Source organism: Mastomys coucha, unplaced genomic scaffold (assembly GCF_008632895.1).
Source record: "Mastomys coucha isolate ucsf_1 unplaced genomic scaffold, UCSF_Mcou_1 pScaffold8, whole genome shotgun sequence".
Lineage (NCBI taxonomy): Eukaryota > Metazoa > Chordata > Mammalia > Rodentia > Muridae > Mastomys > Mastomys coucha.
In genome coordinates this window covers 70206031-70233164 of record NW_022196914.1, presented here as the reverse complement: position 1 = coordinate 70233164, position 27134 = coordinate 70206031, and the positions used below count along the sequence as shown (strand labels likewise).

The window sequence follows — 27134 nt, the reverse complement described above, 5'->3', positions numbered from 1 at the left end:
GATTCAGAAATGTTAACAAATTAAATTCATATTCTCTCTGTTTCTCTCTCTGTATGTCTCTGTCTCTCTGTTTCTCTCTGTGTAAGTCTCTGTCTCTCTGTCTCTCTCCATCTCTCTCTCTCTATCCCTTTCTCTCTGTCCCTCTTCCTTCTTCAACCCTCCTTATCTCCCCTTAATGCTCTCATTTAGATTGAAGGAGCTTCTGCAGCTCTGTGTGTGTGTGTGTGTGTGTGTGTGTGTGTGTGTGTGTGTGTATGCTCAGGGGAGCACTGTGTGTCTGCTTTTTTCTTCTTTTTGAAAATACAGGAAATGCACAAAGGAAAGACAGTTCAGTTGGAGCCACTGCTTCCCCTCAGCTCCTTTCTCTCCCCGCCCCCACTCCCCAGCACCGGCTTTTAATTTTCAAAAGCACTGCAATTGCTTGGTGTGGTTTCAAGAGCTGGGGTGCCATTCTCCCTGATGATGACTCTGCTGACGTCAATGGCATTCTTATCGTGCCGAGTGCGACATCAGAAACCAGCCCTCAGAGGCTCCTCTTATTCACAGCCTCTGGGCTCTCAGCAAAACTCGGACCGGATTTCAGCAATGCAAGGCTCCTTCGTTCCAGCATTGCCAGCACTATGCTTTGCAAAGCAGCCTCCTTGGTGTGCGGCTTGTCAGTTAGGATCCTGTCCTTTAGTGTCCTCTCCTTCAAGGACCCAAAGGAGACCAGATTGCTGAGTAGAACACAGACCTCCCTCAGCTTGCAGACCCGCGCGTGGTCCGTGTTCCTGAACCCAGGATGGAAGCCTGCCAACCCTGCTCCTGGTCGGTCTTTAGGGTTCACTAAAGCTTTTGATAGAAGATTATTTTCTTATACTGTGTTGCAGACTCAGTCCTTGAAGTGATCTTGGTTTTTACTCCCTGAATCAGAACCATATTCACTTCATACTGCAGTAAACACTTTTTCCTCCCTTTTAATAAACATTTTGTTTAAGAAATAAGCTTGCAGGGATGAAGAAAATAATCATAGCTCAGTATAAAACAGTATCACTTTGAACTGAGCATTTTACTGTCAATATGACTGCTGGAGAAATCTCATTGAAGTGCTCAACTTTTAAGGAACTTACTAGGTACTAAGTTCAAGTTCGTTATTCATTTCCTCCCTGGGAGTTGCGGGCTGCTATTATGCAGATGATGAAATGGCCTCTGTTTGCAGTCAAGTTTATTAGTGTTCAACTCTACCCTCAGATTTCAGACATGGCTACAGCTCAAATGGAAGGCTGTAAAAAGCCAAGGACACTTAGCCTGGCAGGATGGTGCCCAACTAATCTAACAACATCGTTTGCCTGACTTCAATACAGATGAATCAAATGTTGGAGTGATCACTCCTCTAAGATTGCTAAACTGCCAATAACCAACTTAGTAGGAGCAACTGTTCAGAAGAAACTCTGGGTAACACCCACAAGGTATAGCCATCAGTTCTATGTAGGAATGTTTAGAATCCTAGCACTGAAGGATGTCAGCCTGCACGTCACTCAATGCTTCTGCATTCATATGAGGAACTGAAGCCCGAAGACGGTTGTATGCTTTATTTACAATCACACAATCACTACCCCACAAGACCGATAAAGACTCATGCCTACTCTGTCACAGTCTTCCAGTGGTGATTTTTAAAAATAAAATAAATGTGATTTATAAACTTGTTTTCTTTCTTTTCTTCTATATTCCGTGTGTGTGTGTGTGTGTGTGTGTGTGTGTGTGTGTGTGTTTGATAAAGGTTGGGGAGACAGTTGATAAACTGAGTGTGGGCTAGAGAATCTGAGTTGAATCTGCAAAAGCCATATTAAAATTCAAGGCATGGTGGCATCTGTTTGTGTTTGTAATCCCAGCTCAGGGGAGATAAAGGCCAGAAAGTACTTGGGGCTCCACTGGCTAGCCAGTCTAGCTTTATTGATGAACTCCTGAACTCCAGACGAATAGGAGACAGTGCCCCAAAGGAATTGGATGGTATTTCTGAGGACACCTGAGGTTGTTGTCTGGTGTCCACATACATACACAGACACACACACACACACACACACACACACACACTCGAGGACCATGTCTTTTTTTTTTAAAGATTTATTTATTTATTATTATATGTAAATATACTGTAGCTGTCTTCAGATGCACCAGAAGAGGGCATCATATCCCATGATCGGGTGGTTGTGAGCCACCATGTGGTTGCTGGGATTTGAACTCAGGACCTTCAGAAGAGCAGTCAGTGCTCTTAACTGCTGAGCCATCTCTCCAGCCCAAGGACCATGTCTTTTAAAAGGATAAGAGATGGTGCTGGATGTGTTGCTGATGAAAGCACTCAAGAAATTAGGTAGGAAGATTATTGGGAACAAAAATGCTAGCTTAGCCTATACCGTGTGACTATCTCAAAAAAAAAAAAAGTAATAATGGATTTGATAAGTTCTGGGAAGAGATGGTAAGTTTTCCTGGATTCTAAAATATATGGGCAGCTCAGACCCAGCCCCTACTGCTACTGGTTAAATAATATGATTTACTTGTTCCCTAACTCATGCATTGCTTGACTGTTTGATGGCCTGTATTTGTACTTGGCTTGGCCCAGCACTGTTGCCTCTTCTTTGGAGGGCTCCCTTGGTGAATCTCTTTCTGATGCTTTGCTCTTGACACGTGTATCTTATTCTGGTCCAGAATAGAGAGATGTGGCAGGGCTGAAAAAGGCTGGCTTTAGGGGCGGACAGACCATAGATGGAGACTTACTGGAACTCACTTGCTACTGTGTAATGTCAGAATCTTTCTTAATTCTGTGAGCCACCGTTTTCTCATCTCTTAAGTAGGAATGAAGGCTCCTACCTTGCTGAGTTATTTAAAGAGTTAGAGAGGATGTTTACTGAGACCTGTCACAAGGTGTGGCACACAAGAGAAACCCAATACAGGATAATGACTTGGATGAAGGCTTTGTTGTTGTTTGTTTGAAAAAGGAGAAAGAAGTAGGTAGTATTTCTCCCTTGCACTAAGAGTAAGATCTTCAGTGTCACTGAAATTAGAGGACTGCTCCTTTAAGACTTATTTTTTCCTGCTGAGAAACTAATTATCTAAAGCAAATACAAGAGCATCAGCCTGCATTATGAGTTTCATAAAACATAATGGAACACATTTTGCGCTGAGTGTCTGATTCCTCTTAGATGTCAAGTAGATGTAAAACCTAATCGTGCTCTTAAAAATCCTTCAAGGATTATTTAGAAACTGGTTTGTGCAAGCTTCTTCAGAGTTAAGGGATTATGGATAAGCCTGCTTAAGGTTCTCCTCTCTCTGAGTTGAACAATCAGCGTTCACCTGAGTCTTAGTAGCTTCGTGTGCACTAAGAAGCTACTAGCTCCATCCTAAAGGTTGGTAGGTTCAGATTAAAGGCCTTGGCCTCTGGAAATCCTAATTGTTTGTGAGATGTTGAGACATCCCATAAACCGGTGGTCCTCAACTTTTCCTACTGCTGATTTCCTTTATTCCAGTTCCTTTTGTTGTGATGACCCCAACAATAAAATCACTTCTATTGCTACTTCATAACTGTAATTTTGCTACTGTTACGAATTATAATGTAAATGTCTGTGGTTTTTTTTTTGTTACTGTAGGTTATCCCCCTGTGAAAAGGTCGTTTGACCCCAAAAGGAGTCATGACACAAAAGGTTGAGAATCACTGCCATGATATATATTGTCACTGTAGACTAGGCAGCAGGAAAGTTGAACTCATTTTTATTAATACTGAGATTTGCATCAGTCCAAAAGTGCTTTCCCCCTTTGCAGACTAATAGTTTAATATAAAATCATCATAATACTTAGAAACAAATGGTAGTCACCTAAGTTTAAGTTGGCCCACCCAAATTTCACAAGCCAAACCAAATGAATCTGCATAAGTTCTAGACTGGATGTGAATCAGGGAAATCCAGACATTGTAAGAGGAGAAGGATGTATGACTCACAGCAGGGTATTTGTCTGAGTGATTTAGCCCTGAACCAATCTCTGCCTGGGATATCAGAAGAAAGGAACTCAATTTTAACAGATTATTAGCCCTTACCCATCTAATACAGATCTGCATCCTGCACCTTAGTAAACTTTAAATAGTTAACACCCCTTCTTCTTCACTCAAGCCATAGGAGAGTGTAATAGTCACATAAGCCAACTCCCAACAACTAAGAGAGGTTTACTGCACATCTGATCATTTGGCTCCCTTCATTATGCCCCCAGCTTGACGATCTGTATCAATTTGAGGAGTAGACTCCATTTTCTAGTGCTTCCGGCCCAGGGGACATCCCTTAAGCTTCTATCGTCCCACTGGTGCCTTTTTCAAACATAGGAAAGGTGCCTTAGACATACACAATGCCAAGGAAGTCCCATATAATTTCAGCCTGAGTCCTGTTTGTGATTTAATTGCATGTTCTCATAGCAACTACACTTTGCCTTCAGGATCTCGGAAACATTTCATTCCTGTACTTTGCTTGGGTCTTCTTTGCTCTTCTAGCATGTAAGGAAAGAACTGTGATCGTATTCTTGACTTCTGTGTTTCCACCTCCTACTTCGGCACTGGTACACAAAGTAGTCAGTCAATAAAATATTGACATAGAGGGAGTTGGGCCATGTCATACTCTGTGCTGTGTTTTTCGCTGGAAATTGGTCTTGAGAGGATAGGAAAAAGCTCTGTCCTGACAACTGGCATTTTCATGGTCATTGCCAAACACAGTATTTTGGCATGGTATTCCAAAATAATGTTTCATTGGCTTTCAGCAAAATTTAAGATAATAATAGTAGCAAAGCTAATGCATATATGTATGCATACACACACACACACACACACACACACACACACACACACACACGCACGCACTTGGATGGAAGGTGTCTATAAACCTACTGAAAAGATTCATTTGTCCTTTACTCAAATGCATATGGACATATAGGACATGGTCATTGCAATAGGAAATTCTGGTTCTAGTGCCTGGCAGCTGCTCTGTTGGAAATAGCTTTATCTGGTGAAACTAAAGAGTTAGTGTGCTAGGCAGTGGTGGTGCATGCCTTTAATCCCAGCACTTGGGAGGGCAGAGGCAGGCAGATTTCTGAGTTCGAGGCTAGCCTGGTCTACAGAGTGAGTTCTAGGACAGGTGGGGCTACACAGAGAAACTCGGTCTCAAGAAAACAAAACAAACAAAAAAAAATATTAGTGATTCTGTGTGGGGAGCTAGTGCTTTTTGAGATTGTGAAGCCTGGAAACCATAAGTCCAGCTGCGGTTCCCATCAGAACACAGGCTTGAGTGCTCTATGATGCATGCCTTAGCCTCTACGTTACAATCCTTCCTTCTTTTACTTCCTCACTGTGATTTTTGCCTTTTCTTTCTTATAACTCCTTACAACTGTTTCCCAACTTCATCATTTTCAACATGCAGTTCCGTATGGTGGCTTCCACTCTGGGGTTCGTTTAGCCACCCTCCTTCACAGACTAATTTTATAGCTGTAGAAGAAGCAGGCTAAGATTTTTAACTTCAAAATTATTAACATAATAATAACAACAAACTTGTTGCATCCACCTAAAACTCACTGGGATAATTGTTGCTATAATCTTTAAAGGTAAAAGTAGGCCAGGCAGTTGTGGCACACGCCTTTAATCCCAGCACTTGAGAGGCAGAGGCAGGCAGATTTCTGAGTTCGAGGCCAGCCTCGTCTATAGAGTGAGTTCTAGGACATCTAGGGCTACACAGAGAAACCCTGTCTCAGAAAAAAATAAAAAGTAAAAGTGGATGAGTTTTGTCTACATACATTAGAACCCCTCATGGAGTACCAAGTGGTGGGGATAACCCTATTTGATTTTCCTCACTCCTTGTAGCAAGTTAAGGATGCTATAGCTTGAATGTAAAATAGACCCAAAGGTTAGCGGCTCTGTCTATTCCTGATACTCTTGGTACCGTGAGGTCTTTTAGCAGTGGAACTAGTGAGAGGTCCTTTGTTAGTAGATGCAAGCATGCCCTTAAGTGGGGTTGTGTGGGTCTTTCCCCTTCCTTTGTATCCTCATTGCTTCTGGGTTGCTGATATAGGGACTCTGGTCCACCATTCACTCCTATCACTGCATTCAGCATCCCCCAACAGGCCCTTTCTGTTTTCTGAGTTATGATGTCATAATAATGGAGACGACTACTGAGCACATGCTCTTTCTCTGCAATAGTTCTGACTAGAAGTATAACTCTCAATATGTGACGTGAAGAAATCCTGACTAAATAACCTTTGTAATAACAGATACATGAAGAACTTGAACTAGATTACTATGTCAGTTTTGTCATTAGAATGTCAAAGCTATTCAGAGTACTGTATTTACATGCCATGATAATATTTTAAGGGAGAGTTAAAAAAAATGTTACTTAACGTAACAGAAGCATGCAAGTCAAGGAACATATGAGAGTAACACTAGCCTTTTGTAAGAAAAATCCCTGCTGCTGTTCCAGTCCACTGGGAGACAGTGGCATTGGGGGCTGCTGTTGGTATTCACAGCACTAATAACTGAGAAAGGACCTTCATTCCTCTGCTTCAGGGTATAACTAACCTGAGGCCAAGATCATGTACTGGAAATATTCCTGCCTGTCAAACCCTCAAGTCCTAGGAAAGATGTTTCTAAACTTGCCCATCCCGAGACATGAGAGCTTGTGCTGGGTTAGGAATTTGATTTATTGGCTGAAACTAGTATTTTTAGTAGTGTATTTTATAGTACATGTTGCCATCAAAAGTTCCTCTCAGCTCCCTCCCCATTCTCTTATTAATTGGGGGGGGAAGAAAACCTCTAAAACTCTATGTGTCTCTGTCTCTTTCTGAGCCTGTTACACACACAGAACACAAGAAGGAAAAGGGGAGACATTTTGTTATTTGAGAGAGAAAGAAAACCCCCTGGCTCATCATCACTGTTGCGTGTAGCAACATCCCATGGAGCAGCGTTTGTCCTTCCCGAGAACTCATAGTAGAGCCAATGCTGAATCCACGATGTAGATCAATGAGTTCGGTCATAGAAAGACTGACATTCAAATTCTAGCTTTCCTGCTTACAATTTGCAAGCATCAACTAGCTCACCTGTATCTTACCTGTATCTTCTCCTCAGGCAGAAGGGATCCACTGGATCACGAGCATTCAATATGAAAGCTATTGTACCCAAAGAGAGCATAATTTAAGGACTGAATTACTACTATAATTATTATAATCCTGCAGGTGACTTAGAGCTGAACACACTAAGCTCTGTCCATGTCCTCCCTCTGCCCACCTCACCCTTTGGGCACAATCTTCTTTCTGTCTCCTGGCAGGAGCAGCCTCAGTTTAAGCCTACTCATGGCCACGATTGCCACATCTTTGCCTGTTTCCTGAAGGGAACAGCTGGGCAAATGCCTCTGATTGGACGGGAGCTGCCTAGTCACTTGTACTGTGTGTGTAAGTTCTGTGTTCTGTGGACAATCCTAGAAGGTCAAGGGAACATGAGATCCTATACAAATTTTAACGAGAGACAAAACAGAGACAGAAAAATTGCTCTTAGGCATGCCCTGCCTAGTGTGGTGTTGAATGTTCTAAGACACTGGTGTTCATGCAGCCTTATAGGCAGTGTCTCTTGTAACTTAGCAACTAGCTCGGTATCTGGTGGAGATGTGACAAATTTTCTATGCTCTTTCTCATCTTCCCTGGGGCTATTCTTTTCGCCTCATTCTGGTGCTTCCTTGGGTTTGCATGACCTCCCTTGCCCATCAGCTGTTAGCATGTGTGACTACTCCTCTAAGAATGTAGGCTAATAATATGAGATTTAGGGGTCCGTGTAGGGTGGACAGGAGAGATAATGGGACAACTACACAAAAGAAAGAAGAGGACAGGAGAGAGGAAAGGAAAAAAATAAAGTCCAGAATACCTGATGCCAATTCTACTTGTCAGTTGGGTTACTCCAGGAGTATAAGTTCTGGAGGTCACATGACCATGGCATTAACAGCATTAACAGTGAAAATTAGTAGGACAAAGGGCCTTGGAGGGAAAGCTATCGTGCATATTTTTCCACAGGGTTTTAATTATTTAATTGTAGCATAAGATAACATATTTAGAACCACTGAATGCTAGATTTGTGAAAAAAAGATTTCTCTTCAAAACGTTGTGGGTTTTGAAGTTACATCAGGGAGAACAGGGTACTAAAATGTAGCATTTCTTTTCCTCCATAAACATGCCCATGCTTTATAAAAAAGGCTAGACACTGAGGTTCCATACAAAACAAACTCACTATCCATTCTAAAGCCTAGCACTTCTCTCAGTGCTTGCATATAATTGTCTAAAACTGCCATTTGTTTTCCAAAGAAGACCTGCAGGAGTGGTTACTGATTCATTTAACATGCCTTATTCTACCTCATAGTGATTCTCCCTCAGTTCCCCCAAGTTCCCTGCTGCTGCCTCCCTTCAACATACATACTACAGTCTTCTCCCCCAGGCCTGGTAGCTTCAATATACATGATCTCATTACAACTGGGCTCTTTCATCTTCGTATCCTTGACTTTTAATGACTACTTTTTGCATAGGCATATTTGCTGAGTTGGCGCCTCACAGGTGGTTTGGTTTGTGGCCTATTTTAATGGCTATGAAACTATGGGCTCAGTTATTGGGTTGCAGTGAGTTACATAATACATGTGCAATCCAGTGTACCAACAGGAGGATTTTCCTGAGACCATGAATGACCCAGAAAACTTCACAACAAAGGAACTGCTCCTCATTGTATGTCCACTGGCAAGAATGAGCTTACCTTGAAGGATGAGCCCTTGCTATGATGTCCATAGGTCTGTGGAGGCCAGGTCTGGAAATCATCCAATTACAATAAGGAACATTTATTTCTGTTGCTATTTGGTTCCTTTTATTTTGATTTGATTTGTTTTCTGTTCTTAGCAATCAGGTCATTTTATGAGCATGTTGGCTAGAGTGGTAATAGCTGTTTTCTCTAGGAAATGTTTTAACCTTTCAAACCCAACAAGATGTTATAGACATTCTACACCCAATTAAACACTCTGTTAGCTCTAGCCCTGTCTTTTCCCCTCACTATCCATATTTACTTTATGTAGAGTCAAGTAAAGGAAAATGAGCCTTCAATGGTAGCAAGCAACAATTCTGGATCTCCATACACCACTAACTGGTCAGGGATCATTTGCAACCTACCATGTCCTTGGTTCAGGAGGACAAAGACCAAACAAATCGGCCTCTACTTGTCACACCATTTTCCATACATCATTTATTTAACACGTGCCTTTTCACATTCCAGCACCCATGTCACATAACAGGGACATCCTGTGCAACGGAACAGCAAAGTTCCTGTCCTGAGATCAAATGATGCTGGATTCCTTTGCAATGTATGTTTGGGGATTTGTTTTCCAGAGGCTATGCTTGATAAGGAGGAAGAAGGCTCACTCCATCCATCCTGTGTCTGTGTAATCTTTACTCACTCATAAAGTGTCTATTGAGAATCTACTTTGGGATGACTCTGCAGCAAGGATATCGGCAGTGTCCAGAGCTGTACTTAAGCGCATCAATTCAATTATAACATATCTTAAAAGACTACATCATTTAAAAAAAGTTTATCCTAAATTAAAGTCAATTAGGATAAAATAAAATCAATTAGGAAAGTGTAATAAATGAAAAGGAGGTGTTTGTTATATCAAGAAAAACTAAAAACCCCAAAAGACAACAGATTACTTTTTATAACTAAGGGAATGCAAGAAGTGGCCAGTAAGCACACAGATAAATAGGTGATAGAAGTTATTTGCAATTCAATCCCATTTGGGGAATGTTTTTGTATGTAAGTCTCAGGATCAGTGAGCGTGGAAATACAACATTTGGCATACTAGTGGTGGGATTATAAATTAATGTAATCTTTAGAAGACGGCTTGGCAGTATTTCTTAAAGTATTAAATTCAATTTCACAGCTAAGAACTTATTTGACAAATGTACAAAAAGCTGGACACAGAGATGTTTAAGTTCAAGGAGGCTCATGATGACATATGTAGAAGTAAAAATGACAATAACCCATAGCTCTTTAACAGAGCCAGACAGAACATTACACATAACAGCACTGTGTGCAAAAGAATAAGAGATGAAATGTTATTTCTACGGAGACTAATAAAAGAGTGAAGATATATTATTAAATTCAAAAGAGGTTTAGGTAAATTAAAATTTGTGATATTTTCCTATCAGGAAACAGAAGAAACTGTTAACAGTTTCATTCCAGTTTCATTCCATTCATAACATTTCATCATATGTCATCATGAGCCTCCTTGAACTTAAACATCTCTGCGTCCAGCTTTTTGTACATTTGTTCATTCCAGACAGTCAAGACCAAGCCACCAGTCATCTGGAGGCATCTACAGGCATCTGCTAATAGGGCTTTCCCCAACAGATGTGCTGAATCCAGGATCTTTGAATATTTGAATACTGAAAGATTGAAGATTGGTGCGTATTTACAAAGAAAGGAGAGTTTTCAAGAGTAGTGGGTAGAAATGAGGGAAAGTAGAGAGGTCGACTGGTCCCAGTTTTCCAGGAGCTTCCCCATTCCCCAGTCTAAGCAGAGAATATCCCAGGGTCTCCCTCTGAACAGTGGGCTACTGGGGCCTGCTTGGGGTGACTTGCAGAGGCTGAGGCACTGACTATATGCTGGGACAAGCTGAGCTATTCTTGTTCCTGCCTTCCCTGGTTCCTCTGCCCAGATGCTGAAGGGTCCTGGCAATTTTTGAAATCAGAAGTCCTGATGTTCTTTCCAGTTCTGTCCTTGGCATAAGGACTTCTACACTTACTATGCAGGTGTGGCTTTTTGAAACAGTATTTCTAAAATTGGTCATCTTCTGGAGTCAGTAACTTGTCATCCAGGACAAAAGAAACCTATGAAAGACCTGGGAGGGGAGGAATTTGAAGTGGCCAGTGGTGGTGTTGGAAGACATAAGGTTAATAAGGTCCAGGAGTTTTAAAAATTATTCTTTCTATTTTTATTTGTGTGTGTGTGTGTGTGTGTGTGTGTGTGTGTGTGTGTGTGTGTGTACAAGTGTATGTCACATGCATGCAGTACCTGCAGAATCCAAAAGAAAGAGCAGGATACCCTGAAGCTGGGTTTACAGGCAGTTTGTGAAACACTAATGAGGCTGCTAGGGTTGAAATCCTGGTCCTGTAGAACAGCAGCCAGTGCTCATAAGCCCTGTGCTATTTCTTGAGCCCCATTGTTTTTGAGAGAGAGAGAAAGAGAGACAGAGACAGAGACAGACAGAGAGTGACAAACAGAGAGATAGAAAGAGAGTCTGAGAAACAGAGATAGAGACAGAGACAAAGAGGCAAAGCCAGAGACAAAAAAAAAGAGAGAGGTGACAGAGAGAAAAAGATAGAGACAGAGACAGAGACAAAGAGACAGAGAGAGAAGGAGAGAGAGACATACACACAGAGAGACAAAGATAGAGACAAGGAGACAGAGACAAAGTATGACAGAGAGACAGAGGAAGAGACAGAGAGACAGAGATAGAGCCAAAAATAGAGACAGACAAAGAGACAGAGAGATAGACAGAGAGAGGGAGAGAAAGATAAAGTGACAGACTGACAGAGCATGTATGTGTGGATGTGAGCATGCAGTGAAGTGCTAGAGAAGGCCAGAGAAGGATGCCGCCTCTATTTCTGCTCCATCACGCTCTACCTTATCACTTTTGAGTGAGGGTCTCTCATTGACCCTGGAGCTAGGCTGGCAGGCAGAAAGGCCCCTGTTCCTCACAGCATCAGGTTTACAAATATGTACAAGTACCAAGACTGGTTTGTTATGTGGCTGGAGCTGGGGTCAAAACTCAGGTCCTCACGGTTGAACAACATTTCTTTCATTTGCTAAGCTGTCTTTCCAGCCACCCCTCACACCCAAGGTTTTTAGGACGAAGATAAGTACTATGGTATGGATGGGCAGACACAAAGCAGTACATAGGAGAAAAAGCAAAGTGGATCTCTGATATTGAGTTTGACTTGAAATGGATGGTCGGTCAGTTTGAGAAAAGTATCACCACCAAGAGAAGCTACTGAATCCTTGGAAGCTGTAATCAATAATTTATGCGCCTGGCATGTTGCACATGGTCCCGGATACTCTGGAGGAGTCACTGACTTACAGTAGAACTAAATCATTCCCAGTTGTAAATGAGCCGCAGTGTACAAGGTTGCTTCTCAGACAGTCTATCAAAACTAAAGAAGCCCCTTAGTGATCCCCTAGCTCACAGTGCCCACAACAAGAGGAAACCCAATCCTGGGGACACACGCTACCCCACTTTCCTTCCTGAAATGAGGTAAGGTTTCAGACTCCAGCAGGGCATCGGAGACATAGCTGTGAGAGCATGTGTTTTTGATGATGGTGTTGGTATTTATTTCATGTATATGTTCACAGTAACCACTTGCAGAAGGAAAATCAAAGCCATTCCGGCTTGCTCACATTTTCCAATATTTCGTACAGAAAAGAAAGTCTCGAGCTATCTTACAAGCCATCTAACCTCTTACCTCCATTAGACAGTGGGGGTGTCACTATTTGCAGGGACAGATCAGCAGCTTTCTCCAAATCCTATTTTCCCCCAGCTCTCTATACCACTTAGTTATATGACCAGTATTTGCTAAGGTTTCACAGATGGATAAAATATAGTGCATTGAAGAATCCAGTTATCTAGAGAAAACAGATTTTAAAACAACTAGTATAATGAAGGTGTGTCAAAGATTTATGATCAGATGGAAGGAAGCCTTAAACTCATGAAGAATCCAGGACTTGCTCTTTCAAGGGACGCAAAGATGCCCAGAAATTTCTCTAAAAGGTTGGAATGGAGACTTCTGGGCTGAAGGAACACTATGTGTGAACTTGTCAGCGAGCTTGGAGCCATCAAACTCTAGGTTGAGAGTGCCCTAAAAGGAAGTGCATGCACATGGAGGGAGTGCCTAACATGCAAACCAAGACAAAAGAGAACAAAGGGAAGATGACCAGGAATAGATGGTATTTATTCCATGCCAAGTTTTCTACAGATGGTTCTCACAGGAATACTCTAACACAGTGTGACCATGTTTGCTACTTTAGTCCAGATGAGGTAAAAAAGGTAATGAAGCCTTCCTGGGACTTACCCACTATTTAAAGCCAGTCGTACAGAACATCAAAGTTGCTAGTCACTTTATCACATCACAGTTTCTTGGTAAAGGGAAAAGACATTTACCCTTTACCCCAAAGATGGTATCAGGAAGGACCATAAGAACAGCATTTTGGAGAGACTCTCTCTAGAAGTCATGTCTAATAGGGAGAACTGGGGTTTCCCACATACACACTGTAACTTCAGTGTCTGCTGGCATCTACGAGTTGTCTAGTTTGCTTAGTTCTTGATGCTGCCACATTTCCCCTTATGTTTAAGCATGTGTGCACACGCACATAGAGACAGACATATAGATAAACACACAGACACATACACATACACTTCCTACAAACAGACACATCCACAAAGACACCTCCAACACACACACACACACACACACACACACACACACACACACACACACACCTCTGAAAGGTAAGTGCAGGAGACAGATCCCAGAAACAGATGGAAGTTCAAAGGATTGGAGAAGGGGCATGAACGTAAAATAAAGAGAAATGGGAAGAAAGTGGCTGTAGATACCTCATGTGTATACCAGGCTAGTGAGGAGGGCACAGCTCTTCCACAAGGGCAAAAACTGCAGATGCCACAGCAGATGAAGTAGTTTTAACTTGTACTGCTCTAATTGCTACTGAGGGCTGCACCTCCGTCAGAGGAACCTCTTGCTTTAAGAGCTTAAACTGATGCCTGGGCTAAGAGCTCTCCTGAGTTTTGAATCTCCATGTGTCTATAAATTTCAGTCAAGTCATGTCCTGCAAATTGGATCTCATTAAAAAACTCTGGAAAGAGGGTGGGTAGGCTTGTATATATATTCAGATAGAGAAGTTAAACTGCATTTGCTTTTCTGACTGGAAGTATGATGGTCACTGTAATCCCTTCCTTCTTGAGGTGGGAAACATATTCCTTGTCAAGTTCTTTTGGCACAAAGGCATGTGATACTCTGGGTTCTTAAGACAGGGTTAAATTTGTTGCAAACTAGCAAAAAAAAAAAAAAGAGTAGAGAATAGGGTTTTGAGAAAATTAGGGGGGTGCGGGGAATGTTTCAAAGAAAATTTTTCGTCTTACTCTTTCATCAGAGTAATGAGGCATCTGTATCCTGGTAGGTCTTTACGCTTGCATCAGAAGGTCAAGGTTCTGAGATCTCAAGCAAACTCTGCTATCATAAAGATACCGGGACGGGAACTGGAAGAAACGTGACATTCCTGACTGCTGTGGTTGTTAGAAAAGGTTAACACACATTTCACCCTGGGTCGTGGAACTATTCTTTGAAGTTGCAAAAGTCTGGCTAGCCACAGGAGAGTATCCTATCGACAGCACTATATATATGCATGCATGCACCACTTATAAAATTAAGGCGCATTTGTTTTTAGAAGGCAAAGAGAAGTGTAATAAACTATAAACTTAAGTAGTAAGAGGAAAGAGACAACAGTTTCAGTATTTATAGATGAGAAGAAAATGTAGCTGGCAGACTAAAAGACAGCGCATTTGGTGCTTGTTCTAGTCTGTATCACTGGCTGAACTATGGCAAACACTAGGTAGTGGAGGATGGTATTGAACTTGTGATCCTTCTACCTCCACAGTGCTGGATTACAGTGTGTGTCACTGTGTGGAGTTTATATGGTACTGGAGATCAAGCACACGTTCTACCAACTGACCTTAATCCCCAGGTTTAAACTCCTAAGAAAACATTCATATGTGTTATATGAAGCTTTACAACTAGGTGTGCATTTGTCTACGAAACAAATACCTTTCAGAGACTTATCTATGCTACTGTCAGATCTTTCAGCGCTTTTCCTACACTCAACCTTCTTGTTCAAATTCATTGTTAATTCTCAGGCTGTTCATCAGTAAGCTATCTTCAAATGCATTGAGAACATCATGTTTTAATAATCAGGCCCAGATAAATTAGTTTTTTTCCTAAGTTTACATAGTCTTTTTATGTACAAACTTAAGTTTGTAGACAAATACAGGGCTCTTCTTAGTGCTTTGTAGACTGTAAGAAAGTTCCTGAGGGGCTTTTCCTGGTTAAGGGGCACAGGTGGGTGGGACGAGATGGGGTGGGTTGGGGTGCCAATATAGACTAGGGTGTGTCTAGTTTGTCATTCCTTCCCTAAAAGCAGTTTTGCTGAGACTAATACTGACTTGAACCTGGTTTTTAAGGAATGTATCTTCTGTAATATAGGTTGTTGAAAATCCCATATGGTAGTCCATCCTGGGGTGATGGATGGTGTGCAGAAGAGATGGTTTTGACAGCCATAGACACTATATATTTTAAGCCAGGTCTGTGTGCCACTCGTGGGATTGTCTTTTTAGAGCATCTAACTCACTGTATTACCCAAGAGTCTTGAAAGGTGATGGGGCCTGAAGTTGCTTCTGTCTCCAGAGGCTCCTTTGCTAAACCATACCATGTGGTTAGTGTCTGTCTCTTGTCCCCTAACTCACCTATCCCCTAGACTGGAGACATTCTATTACAACTAAGGCGCAATCTGTTGTCTCTGTAGAGCCAAGGATCCAGGTAAGTGAATGAATAAATGAAATTACACTGACAAGGAAAGAGAAAGAGATAAGAGATAAGGAAAATTACAGCAGTGACTTTACAGGAATCACTACAATGGAGACATCTTGTGTAGAATGAGCTCAACCTGAAGCTCTCAGAACTTTTCCCTGAAATTCTTGGGGGAACCAGGTGGATTTCTTTTTCCTCACCAAAATGAGAAATAATAAATAGTCACAACAGAAGCACTGAGCTGTTGGGAGCCTGGAAGGGAATATACAAGGCATTGAACAATGTGTCACGCTTATATTCACAGTAGCAGGTACAAAGTTACTTTCTTCTTTCTTTCCATCTCCCTTGACTAGCACCCTTTTCCTATGTTTCCTTTAGTTCCCTCTCTTCAGTACCCTCATGAATGCTGAGTTAGTTACACTTCACCTACATTCACATACAAGCTCCAGTCACTGTGGCTGGCTTTTACAGTATGAGTCTAATTTCAATGTAACTAAAAAGAAATGTCACCATAAATAAATGAACTTAAGGATCAAGTGGATGTGCAAGACGGGCAGAGAAATGGATTAAGCATAGGGATGTAGTGTTTAGCAAAGCCAGTCTGACCCAGCCTGGACTCCAGCTGCATCCTTTACTGTGTACATCTTTGGGTGAGCTAATTAAGGTAAACTACATGCCTTCCTGTTAAAACAGGGCCAATATGATCCCCAAGCTTGATTATAAAGATTAAGTCACAATACACATGTATGAAAGTTTAGACCATGCTTAGGTCCTAGCAAGCACTAAGTAAATACTTCAATTAGCATAGTGCTGGGCAACCTAATATCTTCAACTGCTCACATCATTGCAAAGTGATAAAGCAAAGAACATCCCGATACCCTTGCTAATTCAGCAGATACAATAATTTAATTCGTGTGCTTCCAGGGTTGTTTGTATCTCATTCAAATCACATTTGGTAAAAACATATTTGTGGTCCCAGCTGACTCGTTTCTAGGCTTCTAGACCTAGGTCTTGGGACCAATAATGAATTGTCAGACTCTGGCCTGCTATGGAATCCAAGGCGGTGACCCCACTGGGGTGGTACCTGGTCCCTGCTTGTCTTGATTTGCAGACTTTGTGATATCAAAGTACAACGTGGCAAAGGCAGTTAAACTTCACAATCATGTCTTCACTTCATCCACTTTTGGATGCTTTAAAGATCAACAACGCAGGTCAGGGGACTATCCTAGGGACTTTCTCTATGGCTTATAAAAGAGAACACTGTTGAGATTCGTTCTGTTGCTATGTATTGTGCTAAATTCTATACCAAAAGGTCTAGACGTCTCCTGTTTACAGGCCTTTGATGTGCAAACCTTGTTCCTTGGTTTAAATCTACTGGTAAAATAAAATTGGCTACAGTCAATTCCTGGAGGGATTAGAGGTAGGTGGGTTTGGAGCAACCTGGTTGGGGGAGAGTGAGGGAAAGGGAGGAAAGAGAACAGGGGAGAGAGGAAGTCATGAGGGGAGACAGATGATGACCACGTGGCCAGGAGAAACAGCAAGTATCTGGGGTACAACACTGAAGAAGTAGCCAAGCCAGGAGTTTGAAGAGTAGATTAGGGGTTATCCCCCAGTAATTGTCAAAGTCAAGTAAAATAACCATAGTCTCAGTCTCATTTATTTGCAAGCTAGTTGAAGATATACTTAAACTGGTCAAATCACAGAACACATTCCTGTCTTTATTAGTTTAGTTTTCTACTGTAAATCAGAAATATATTTTATTCTTTTACCTTAACTAAGGCAACCTGTGTGTTGAAAAGCAAGTGTGATGTGGGTCAGGAGACAGAAGCCTGGTCACCAACTTCCTTGAGAACTGAGACAAGCTCCCAGGTCACTTTCCTTGACTCCAAAGGGGATCCTGCTTTGCTTAGCAGTCAGAACCTTCCCAGCCCTCCCGGACTATTATTTGATCTCAGGGGACTTGTCCATACATCTTTTAAGGCTACAAATGGTATGTTCAGAGGAGATAAAATAAGATATCAAGTAATGGGTATCAATGACTCTAGAAAGCATAGAAAACATAGCAACGAGTGCTACTCTGTAGATTGTATAATAAGAAAGAAAACAAGAAAGTGGTGTTCTTGAAATTTAATCTTTATATTTCATGTGTTTAAGTTAGCTTCAGAGTTGGCAGGTTGCATAGAAGAGGGGTTTGTATATGCCAAGCATGAGCTGTTGAGAGCTGACAAAGTACACAGGGTGTATATGGAGGTACCATGCAACTTTACATAGTTTGGGTTCACTAATAGCTTAATTTTTTAGCAGCTTGAGAATAAATGTATGGGGAATAAAACTGAGTATATAGCAAAAATCACTTACAAATTACCTGTACTTTATAGAAAGACATAATACCAACCTGGTTAAGATGACCATCCTGGGCTTATGTCTTAAATAGCTGACATGTTCAACCAAAATCTCTGAGTTTCCTTCTTAGAGGCCCTCCTTTAACAATTTAAAGCACCCTTACTCAGAATTACTTTCACTTCTTGTTGCTTTATGGATACCTTTGGTCTCTTAAAGAGATGGTAAGGATTTTTGTTGATGGTGGTGGTTTTGTGTGTGTGTGTGTGTGTGTGTGTGTGTGTGTGTGTGTGTGTGCTTGAGAAAGGGCCCCCTATATAGAACAGGTTGGCTATATAAATCCTTTCTGGATATATAAGAAATCCAATGGCCAGGAAGTGGTGGCACATGCCTTTAATCCCAGCACTTGGGAGGCAGAAGCAAGCAGATTTCTGAGTTCGAGGCCAGCCTGGTCTACAGAGTGAGCTCCAGGACAGCCAGGACTACACAGAGAAACCCTGTCTCAAATCAACAACAAAAGGAATCCAATGAATTAAGCACAAAAACAAAACAAAACAAAACACAAACAAGCAAGCAACAACAACAAAGAAACTATCCCAGAGATGTGAAGGGTACCCTTGACTATATCTCATTGCCATTACAGATATCCTGTATCTCATATCATCAAGCCCCAGATGAAAGCAGATTATTTTCATAGGCATAATTCTATGTTTTGAAAATCAACATAATGTGTAATAGACACAAGTACTTTTACAAATAGTTAACAAAAATATAATATATGGGTTTAAAAAATAAATTTAACAAATTCTTGACTCCAGTTCTTATTTTTGTTAAACTGGAATAAATAAGCACAACTGAAAGTAACTTCTTTGTTTTTTCCAACAAATATATTACAAAATATTACCTTCATAATATTTAGATTAAACACAAAAGATGTACTTTGTCCCTACATGCATAAAATATATTTATGCAATACTCAAGAAGTTACTATCAACTGATTCTCTCTGGGACATGATTTAAAGTTGGAAACTTGAAAGTCCATTATCTGTTTTAAAGTTTTCAATCACAGAAAAGCTTTAGGTATGGGTGATAATTACTCCAGGCCTCCTAGAATGGAACATGGCTCTTCTAAGGGTGCTGAAGAGAGCCAATTCTTTAAGTCCGTAAACAAGCCATTTCCTTGAAGTGTACGAAGGCCTGACTCACTGTCTTCCACACCAAATCACTTAGTCTGTTGTAAATCATTCCAAAGGTTTCCATACTTTTATTTTCAGATTGGATTTGAAATTTCTCCTTGCTCTCACGCTGCGGAGAGGAGAGAAGTAGAGGAGCGAGACAGATCATATAATTGGGTGAGGCTTCCCACAGAGTCGCAGCCGACAATACATTGCCCTGTGCTTGATTTTCAGAGTTAAAAATTTACCTTAGTTAAATAAGCAGACATACTGAAAAGCATGTATTCCACCTAGATTTAGGCTCCCCTCAGATGTCTTTCAGATTGGTGACCTATATAACAAATGTTAAGAAAAAGTGTCTGCAGCTTCTGCAGTACATACTCCTTACAACAGATGTTCTCTCTACTCTCCCCCCTTTTATTGTAGAGGACAAAAATGCATTTGAAATATAAAAAAATAAACTGAAAAGTTGAAAATAAATACTTTAAGAAAGTTTTGGAAGATGTTCCAAACCTCTGTGCTCTCATGTCAGTAAGAAACCCTGTCTCAGAGCCTGATATAGCTGTCTCCTGAGAGTCTCTGACAGAACCTGACTAATACAGAAGTAGAGGCTCCCAGCCATCCATTGGACTGAGCACAGGGTCCCCAGACCCAAGGAGCTGAAGGGTTTGCAGCCCCTTAGGATGAACAACAATATGAACTAACTAGTACCCTCAGAGCTCCCAGGGACTAAACCACCAACCAAAGAGTACACATGGTGGGACTCATGGCTCCAGCAGTATATGTAGCAGAGGATGGCCTAGTCAGTCATCAATGGGAGGAGAGGCCTTTGGTCCTGTGAAGATTCTATGCCCCAGTGTAGGGGAATGTCAGGGCCAGGAAGTAGGAGAGGGTGGAGAGGGTGGGTTGGTGAGCAGGGGGAGGCGGGGAGGGAACAGGGTTTTTGTTTGTTTGTTTGTTTTCATTTTTTGTTTTTTTTGTTTTTTTTTTAATTTTTAATTTTAATTTTATTTAATTTTAGTTTTTGGGAGGGGAAACTGGGAAAGGAGATATCATATGACATGTAAATAAAGGAAATATCTAAAGAAAAAAAAAGAAACCCTGTCCCAAAAAGTCAGATGGATAGCAATAAAGGAAGATATTAGAAACTGAACTCTGGTCTCCACATGGGCAATTCATAGGGGAGAGCTCTGCCTGTACATACCAATGTCCACACACATACACATGTGATATACAAAATTATATATATAAAGCAATACTTTATATATATATAATATATATCTGAATTTTTTACTTGAGCCAGAGGAGACCAAACAAAATAAGATAAAGCAGAGTGTCAAACAAATTTTATGTCTAAGGCATCAATTATCTCTAAAATGGATCTGGCTGAGACACACCAATAAGAGGCCATGCCGGAGCACCTTGAACTCTTTCTGAGTTGGCAATGGGAGTGACTGAATTGACCGACCTGGAAATGTGGTGTGACTGACAAGCTCACCTTGAATTTGACCCTGAAAATAAGTTTGACACCATTTAAATTTCTACCCTTCATCTTGTCTGTCTCTGAAAATGGCACGTAGAGTTTCTTAGGGGCCTGATTAGCCTCCAGAACTCTAAGCTAGATATACAAATATATAGTAGTTGTATATCTTGTTTCTATTTATTTACTTATTTATCATGTGTGTGTGTGTGAGAGACATGCACAGAGAGAGAGACATGCACAGAGAGACAGAGAGAGATACAGATTTTCCCATAGACACACGTACAGAAAGAGAGACAGAGGGACAGAAACAGAGACATACACAGAGGAGACAGAGAGGTCAGAGGACAACTTTCCTGAGTTGGTTCTCTCCTTGTACCATGTGGGTTCTGGGATTGAGGCTTGGTAACAGGCATCTAACCTCAGGCATCTCAACTCTAACAACTGTTAAAAATATAAGTTCATTTGCTAAAATGTTTGTTTGTAATAATTCCAGAGATTTATGAGAACTGATTCGCTTTTGTTAAGATAAAGCTCTACCAGCTGGGTAGCTTAATCTCCCACACTGACCAGCATGGTGTCTATCATTTTTATCCTGAACCAGTCGCTTGCTTCATTTCTAGCTGAGTGATTTTTTTTTCATTAGAAGAACGAGTTGATGTGCAAGCCTGAAGTCTTTACTTTGTGACCCTCCCTCCCAAATCCTCAAATCACTGGCGTTTGCCTTGATGGGATTTTGGTGACCCTGTTTTACTTGAAATAGAGGAGAAAAATTATACTTACGTAGAAAAGACATATACATATAGGTCTCCTCTCTGAGCTTTTTGACTCTGAACATTTTGACTAGAACTCCTGAAACTCCACCTCAGCCCTCACTTTCTTGTTTGTCTTCCCTAAGCTTTACTGCTCCAATTCCTATTACAGACAGTAGAACCTTCCGTCACACAGTGGGAGAAAGTGCAACAGTACAACAGATAGAAAGCATTGCCTACAACCCAGCATGGGAAGTCCCTATGACAAGTTATTCGTTAATGTGGTAACTGGTTATTGAGTATGTTTTACAAATATCGTGTTCCTCCTAAAATAAACCTTTTATCAGTGGGGACTTTTTTTTTTAATTTTATTTATTTACATGTAAATTTCTTCATTCCCAGTTTCCCCTCCAAAAAACAAAGAAACAACCAAAAACAACAAAAACAAACCCCTGTTGCCTACCCCCTCCCCATGCCTGCCACCCCACTCTCTCCCACTTATTGGCCCTGGCATTCCCCTACACTGGGGCACAGAACCTTCACAGGGCCGAGGTCCTATCCTCCTATTGATGATCAAATTGCAATCCTCTACCATACACATGCTTCCAGAACAATCAGACCCCTCCATGTGCAGCCCTTGGTTGGTGGTCGAGACCCTGGGAGCTCTGAGGGTACTACTTAGTTCATATTGTTGTTCATCCTAAGGGGCTGCAAACCCCTCAGCTCCAGAGGAACTTCATAAATAACAGTTTATTCCATACACCTATTATGAAGATAAAAGTATATTGGGAAAAATACCATTTAGTAAACCAAATACATATATGTATGGTTATATATGTACATATACATATATGCAAACCAGATACACATGTATGGGTATATGTGTATGTATATATGTGTATGTATATATGTGCATATCACATGCATACACATTTATAGCCATACATGTACATATTTGGTTTGCATATGTGCATATTATATGCATATATGCCTATACACATATGTATTTGGTTTGCATATATGTATATGTACACATATATGTACATGTATATATGTATGATGAGGTTTTTTGTGTTTTTATCTTAAACTCAGTGTCCACTTGCCTCATTTGATTTTTTTTTTCAGTACAGGAATGAATTGCTACTCAAGCCTGAAGTCTTTCTTTTCTTATCCTCAACCAGCTCCCTGCCCAAATCCCACCCATGAGCCTACAAATTGTCTGCTTTGGGGTTAGATATTCACACCTGGTCTACTTAACTGCACAAAGTTCTTGGGATCCAATGGTGATCCCAAGCAAGCACTATTCCTGTCCTTAGTCCCCCATGATTAGGAAAAAGTCCACAGAAACATATATGAGTAAAGTAGTAATGGTAGTATGCCAGCCAAAATATGTCCTATTAGGAGGAACTTATAAATGACCAGGAAAAAGCTCAGTATTCCATGTTCCAGAAATCTCTTGGAAAAATACATACTTATGCATAGCATAATGGAGATTCTGAGAAAATTCCAAAAGCATGTTGGAATATGCATGCACACACATATACACATATATATGAATATGTTTGGGTATGTGTATGTATATTATTTTAGTCTGAAGGCTTTGAAAGTTATTGTCCAAATACAAATATATGTATATATGTACATATGTATGTATGTAAACATACATATTATATGCATATACACATATACCCATACATGTGTGTGTGTGTGTGTGTGTGTATTTATATATGCTTTTAAAGCTGGGGGTTAGTTCCAGGGCCTTACAAAGGCTAGGCAAGTGCTCTTACACTGAGCTACATCCCAAACTTTAATTTTTGAGACAGTATCCCACTACAAAGCTTTGGCCAACCTTGAACTCTTGATCTCTGTGCTTCACCCCTCAGAGTGCTGTAGTTCCAGACATGCACCACCACACCCAGCTATACACATGAATATTTTGAAGAACTGGTTTTATATTAAATGGCAGAAAAATATTTTCATTTCCCTAAAACCACTCTATGTGGTTCCAATCACATTTCCATAGATCTGTAACCACTGCTCAAAGGAAAAGCTGACCATGGCTCAGCGATGAAATCCTGCTGTGCTTGTGCTCAGTTTGGACCTGAGTGTGAGAATGTGACCAACTGACATCAGACCTGTTTGATAAATGTGGTAGTAATTGCTTAACCTTAGCAATCATTAATCTGGCACAGTGGATGCTTTAAGCCAAGATGGTAATTATGCAACCCCCTTTGTATTATTTTCTCTTACACTGATATGGATCCCCAGGTGTATAAGGCAGAAAAGTAAGCAGGGAAGACCCAGCTGGGCAAGAACAGTGAACTCTGTCCTTGAGCAAAGAAGCCAAATGCAAACATCAGTTTGATCAATAGGAAGATAATTTCAATTAAAGGCTTCTTCAGAACTCCTAAGCTTGCGTCTATGATGTTAGGATCTTTTTTTTTTTTTTTTTAAGGACCAGGTTCCTTCAGGTGCTATCTCACTTGGACTTTAATTTGTCTTAACATTCCTCCAAGAGCTATTACAGCACACCACATCACTGTATTTCATTTAACTCTCAAACCACAGAAAAGCTGGCTACAGCATCAAACAACACTATTAAAAATACCACAAGGGAACCTTGGTGCAGGAATTCCAGGCGCAAGCAACTGCCTAGGGACAAATAGAGGTTGTAAAGCATTTGACCAACACTGGACTGGGGTTTAGGAAAATTTCAGAGTTTGAAAAGATAGTCCTTAGGATCTGCATGTTGGTTCCTAGGGCTGGTTCCCTGTGGTCACACAGGTTAGTTGAAACATGGGAGTAAACACTGGCCTTCACCTTCCATCCGAGTCTTTTTTTTTTTTTTTAATAACAGATTTGGAACTAAGAGAGACTGCAACTTGGAGTAACTTGGCGAAGTTGCAGTAGCATATTGCTGATCTTTGCAAGTGAGCAATAGATGCACAATAGAGATTTAATTTTAAATCAGTGTGTATTTATTGCTATCTGGGCAAAGTCTTCAGACTAAGATAATACACACACAAGAGCACACATACATACATATTTCATACATATGTGTGTGTGTATGTGTATTTCAATATGCTTCTGGAATTTTTTGAGAATCTCCATTGTGCTATGCATAAGTACATATTTTTCCAAGAGATTTCTGGAACATGGGAATACTGAGTTTTTTTCCTGGTCAATCATAAGTTCCTCCTAATAGGACATATTTTGGTTGGGAATATTATATTCAGTACTATTACTACTTTATTCATATAACTTTCCCTTGACCTATTCATAGTCATGAGGACTAAGGACAGGGACAGTGCTTGCTTGGGGTCACTATTGGATCCCAAGAACTTTGTGAAGGGCCTGATACATGAGGAACTCTCAAGAATTTTATTTGTTTCAAAAAAATATTTTATGGCTATTAAGTAGACAAGGTATGAATATCCAACCCCAAAGCAGGCAGTTTGTGGGCTCGTGGGTAGTCAATGAACCTGCATCATATCACAGTAATGGATAGTTACCTAATTACACTTATGAGTGTATAGGGTTTAAGTGAAATTGTAAATGGGAAATCATAATGAAAGTAATTAGTGTCAAGAATCACAAAATCATCATCATCATCATTATCACCATCACCATATTACAGATACCTTGAAGTAAAATTTGGTTAGAGAAGTTTTAGCAAGCCATGAACCAACTAGATCAGGTAGAACAAGTGGCATAGGCATGGGACCTGTTTCCAGAGAAAGGAAAGTGTTCATTTATGCAAACAAGAAGAAGATGGAGGTCTGAAATTGATGCTGGCTTCTTTGTAAGCACATGATAAAGTTTCATGTCTCTTGAGTTCTGAGGATCCTGTAAAACTTTACAGCTTGGCCCACCAGCATCCATGAAAAACAGTATTATTTTTGCTTTAGTTATTTTTGGTAACGGGGCTGATCCAGTTAGGATGCTACCATGTGCCAATGAGGGAGTTCTGTGATTTATCTCACAAGGGAAAGATGTTTATTTGTTGCCAGTAGCTTGAGAATCTGGAATTTGTCTTTGGAGCTCTTTGGGTATTTCCAGGAGAAGCCATGGTGCAGATTTGATTCAGGGAGATGGTACTATGTTGTCTTAAACTGGCCAGTTCAAACTATGGTCACTTGAGCTAAATGTGACTTTGCTCAAAGTACTACCTCATGGGTACTCTATCACATTTACTACAAATGAATTGTACATCAGAATTGTGTTTGGTTTAGCTCTCACAGACCTGCATTTGGCTTTTATCTGCTATCTAGAGCTTACTTACTGGTAGGAGAGAGAGAGAGAGAGAGAGAGAGAGAGAGAGAGAGACAGAGAGAGACAGAGAGAGACAGAGAGAGACAGAGAGACAGAGAAAGAGACAGAGAGACAGAGAGAGATGTCTTTCACTGGAGACCATCTGAAGCTCAACAATAGTCTAATTAGTGTGCTCTTTGTCGGGAATCAAATCCATTTTTATAGTTACAGTGTTTTCTGTATGGGAGCAGAATGACCCAGTCTATTCTCATTTATACTTGGCCTCTCTGGTGATGAAGATGACCATTTCTAACTAAGGTAAGGAGATGCTAAGTAGTATAGATGAAGATTGATGTGTGAGTCAGAGGCTGGACCTGGGAGAAGCTGTAGTGAGATGAGAAGAGCTGAGAGCAGAATGAATGATGTTTTTTAACTGTGACCCATTGACCATGATGCTTTGGGCTTGAACAGGCAGAAAACCATGGTAGGAATGTATGCAAAACCATTCACATCAGGACCATGAAAGATGTGGAAGGAAAGAGAAGAGGCTGGAGCTCTGTGGTACCTTTCAGGATATGCCCCCAATTCTTCAAAGACCTTCCACAGCCTCCCCCTAAGTCCTAAATGTTCACCATTTCCCAAAAGTACCACCAGCAAGAAGGAACAATGGTCTTAAACATAGGTAGGTTCTCTGGAGGAGGTTGAATATCCAATCTATTTCAATGGGATCAATTAGAGGACTGAGGATGAATAGCATGGCAAAAAGGTGAGGCAATAAAAGAATAAAATTAAAGAATAAAGGGATGATGAAGAGTGTAGAGGAAGAACTGGAGAGGTGAGAAAAAAAGAATTAAAGGAAAAACAAAACAGGACACAGAGAGCACAGGAAACAGAGCTGAGGTTATTCAAAAGACACAGTCCCATGTTATTCAGGTAACAGGACCTGAAATGTACCTGTTGGGATTGAAATCCTGGACCCACAATGTGATAGATTCAGGAATCCAATCTGACCGACATTTGTGATCAGTCAATTGAAACTCAAACAGCTGGTAATACTCTGAGGGATTTTCTAAGTCACAATATTTCAAGGTAGAAGACCTGCCCTAAATCTGGGCCACTCCTTGTGGCAGCTGCACAAAAGGACATGGAAGAAGGAAACTGCTTTTTGCCTGATGGCCCTCACTCTTGCTGGCAAGTTCATCTATCGTATTACTGATGCATCCCCTCAGCTGTATTAGATCAGTAGCTTTTCAGGAACCCTTCAGGACTCTAGTGCCAAATTGGAACTGCTGAGACACCCAGCCTTACAAACTGAGCAGCTACCAGATTCTCAGCCTTTTGCATCAGGAGACATCTAATAGAGTTCCTGGGTCACAGTGTATAAGCCAGTCTAGTGATATATATCACTGGATATTTTGAAATGTATTAACCCATATATATATGTGTATATATATATATATATATATA

General features: G+C 40.7%; 1 protein-coding gene and 1 long non-coding RNA gene across 10 annotated transcripts in view; one reads left to right on the top strand and one right to left on the bottom strand.

Moving 5' to 3' along the window:
- LOC116083188 overlaps positions 1–19506 on the top strand; it is an 88291-nt gene extending 68785 nt beyond the window's left edge. Inside the window, exon 3 of the long non-coding RNA XR_004115633.1 lies at positions 19284–19506. This is a non-coding gene — a long non-coding RNA (uncharacterized LOC116083188). The remainder of the gene's footprint in view (positions 1–19283) is intronic.
- Pde4d (phosphodiesterase 4D) overlaps positions 1–27134 on the bottom strand; it is a 1511116-nt gene that overhangs the window by 127278 nt on the left and 1356704 nt on the right. The gene's annotated exons all lie outside the window — the stretch shown is intronic.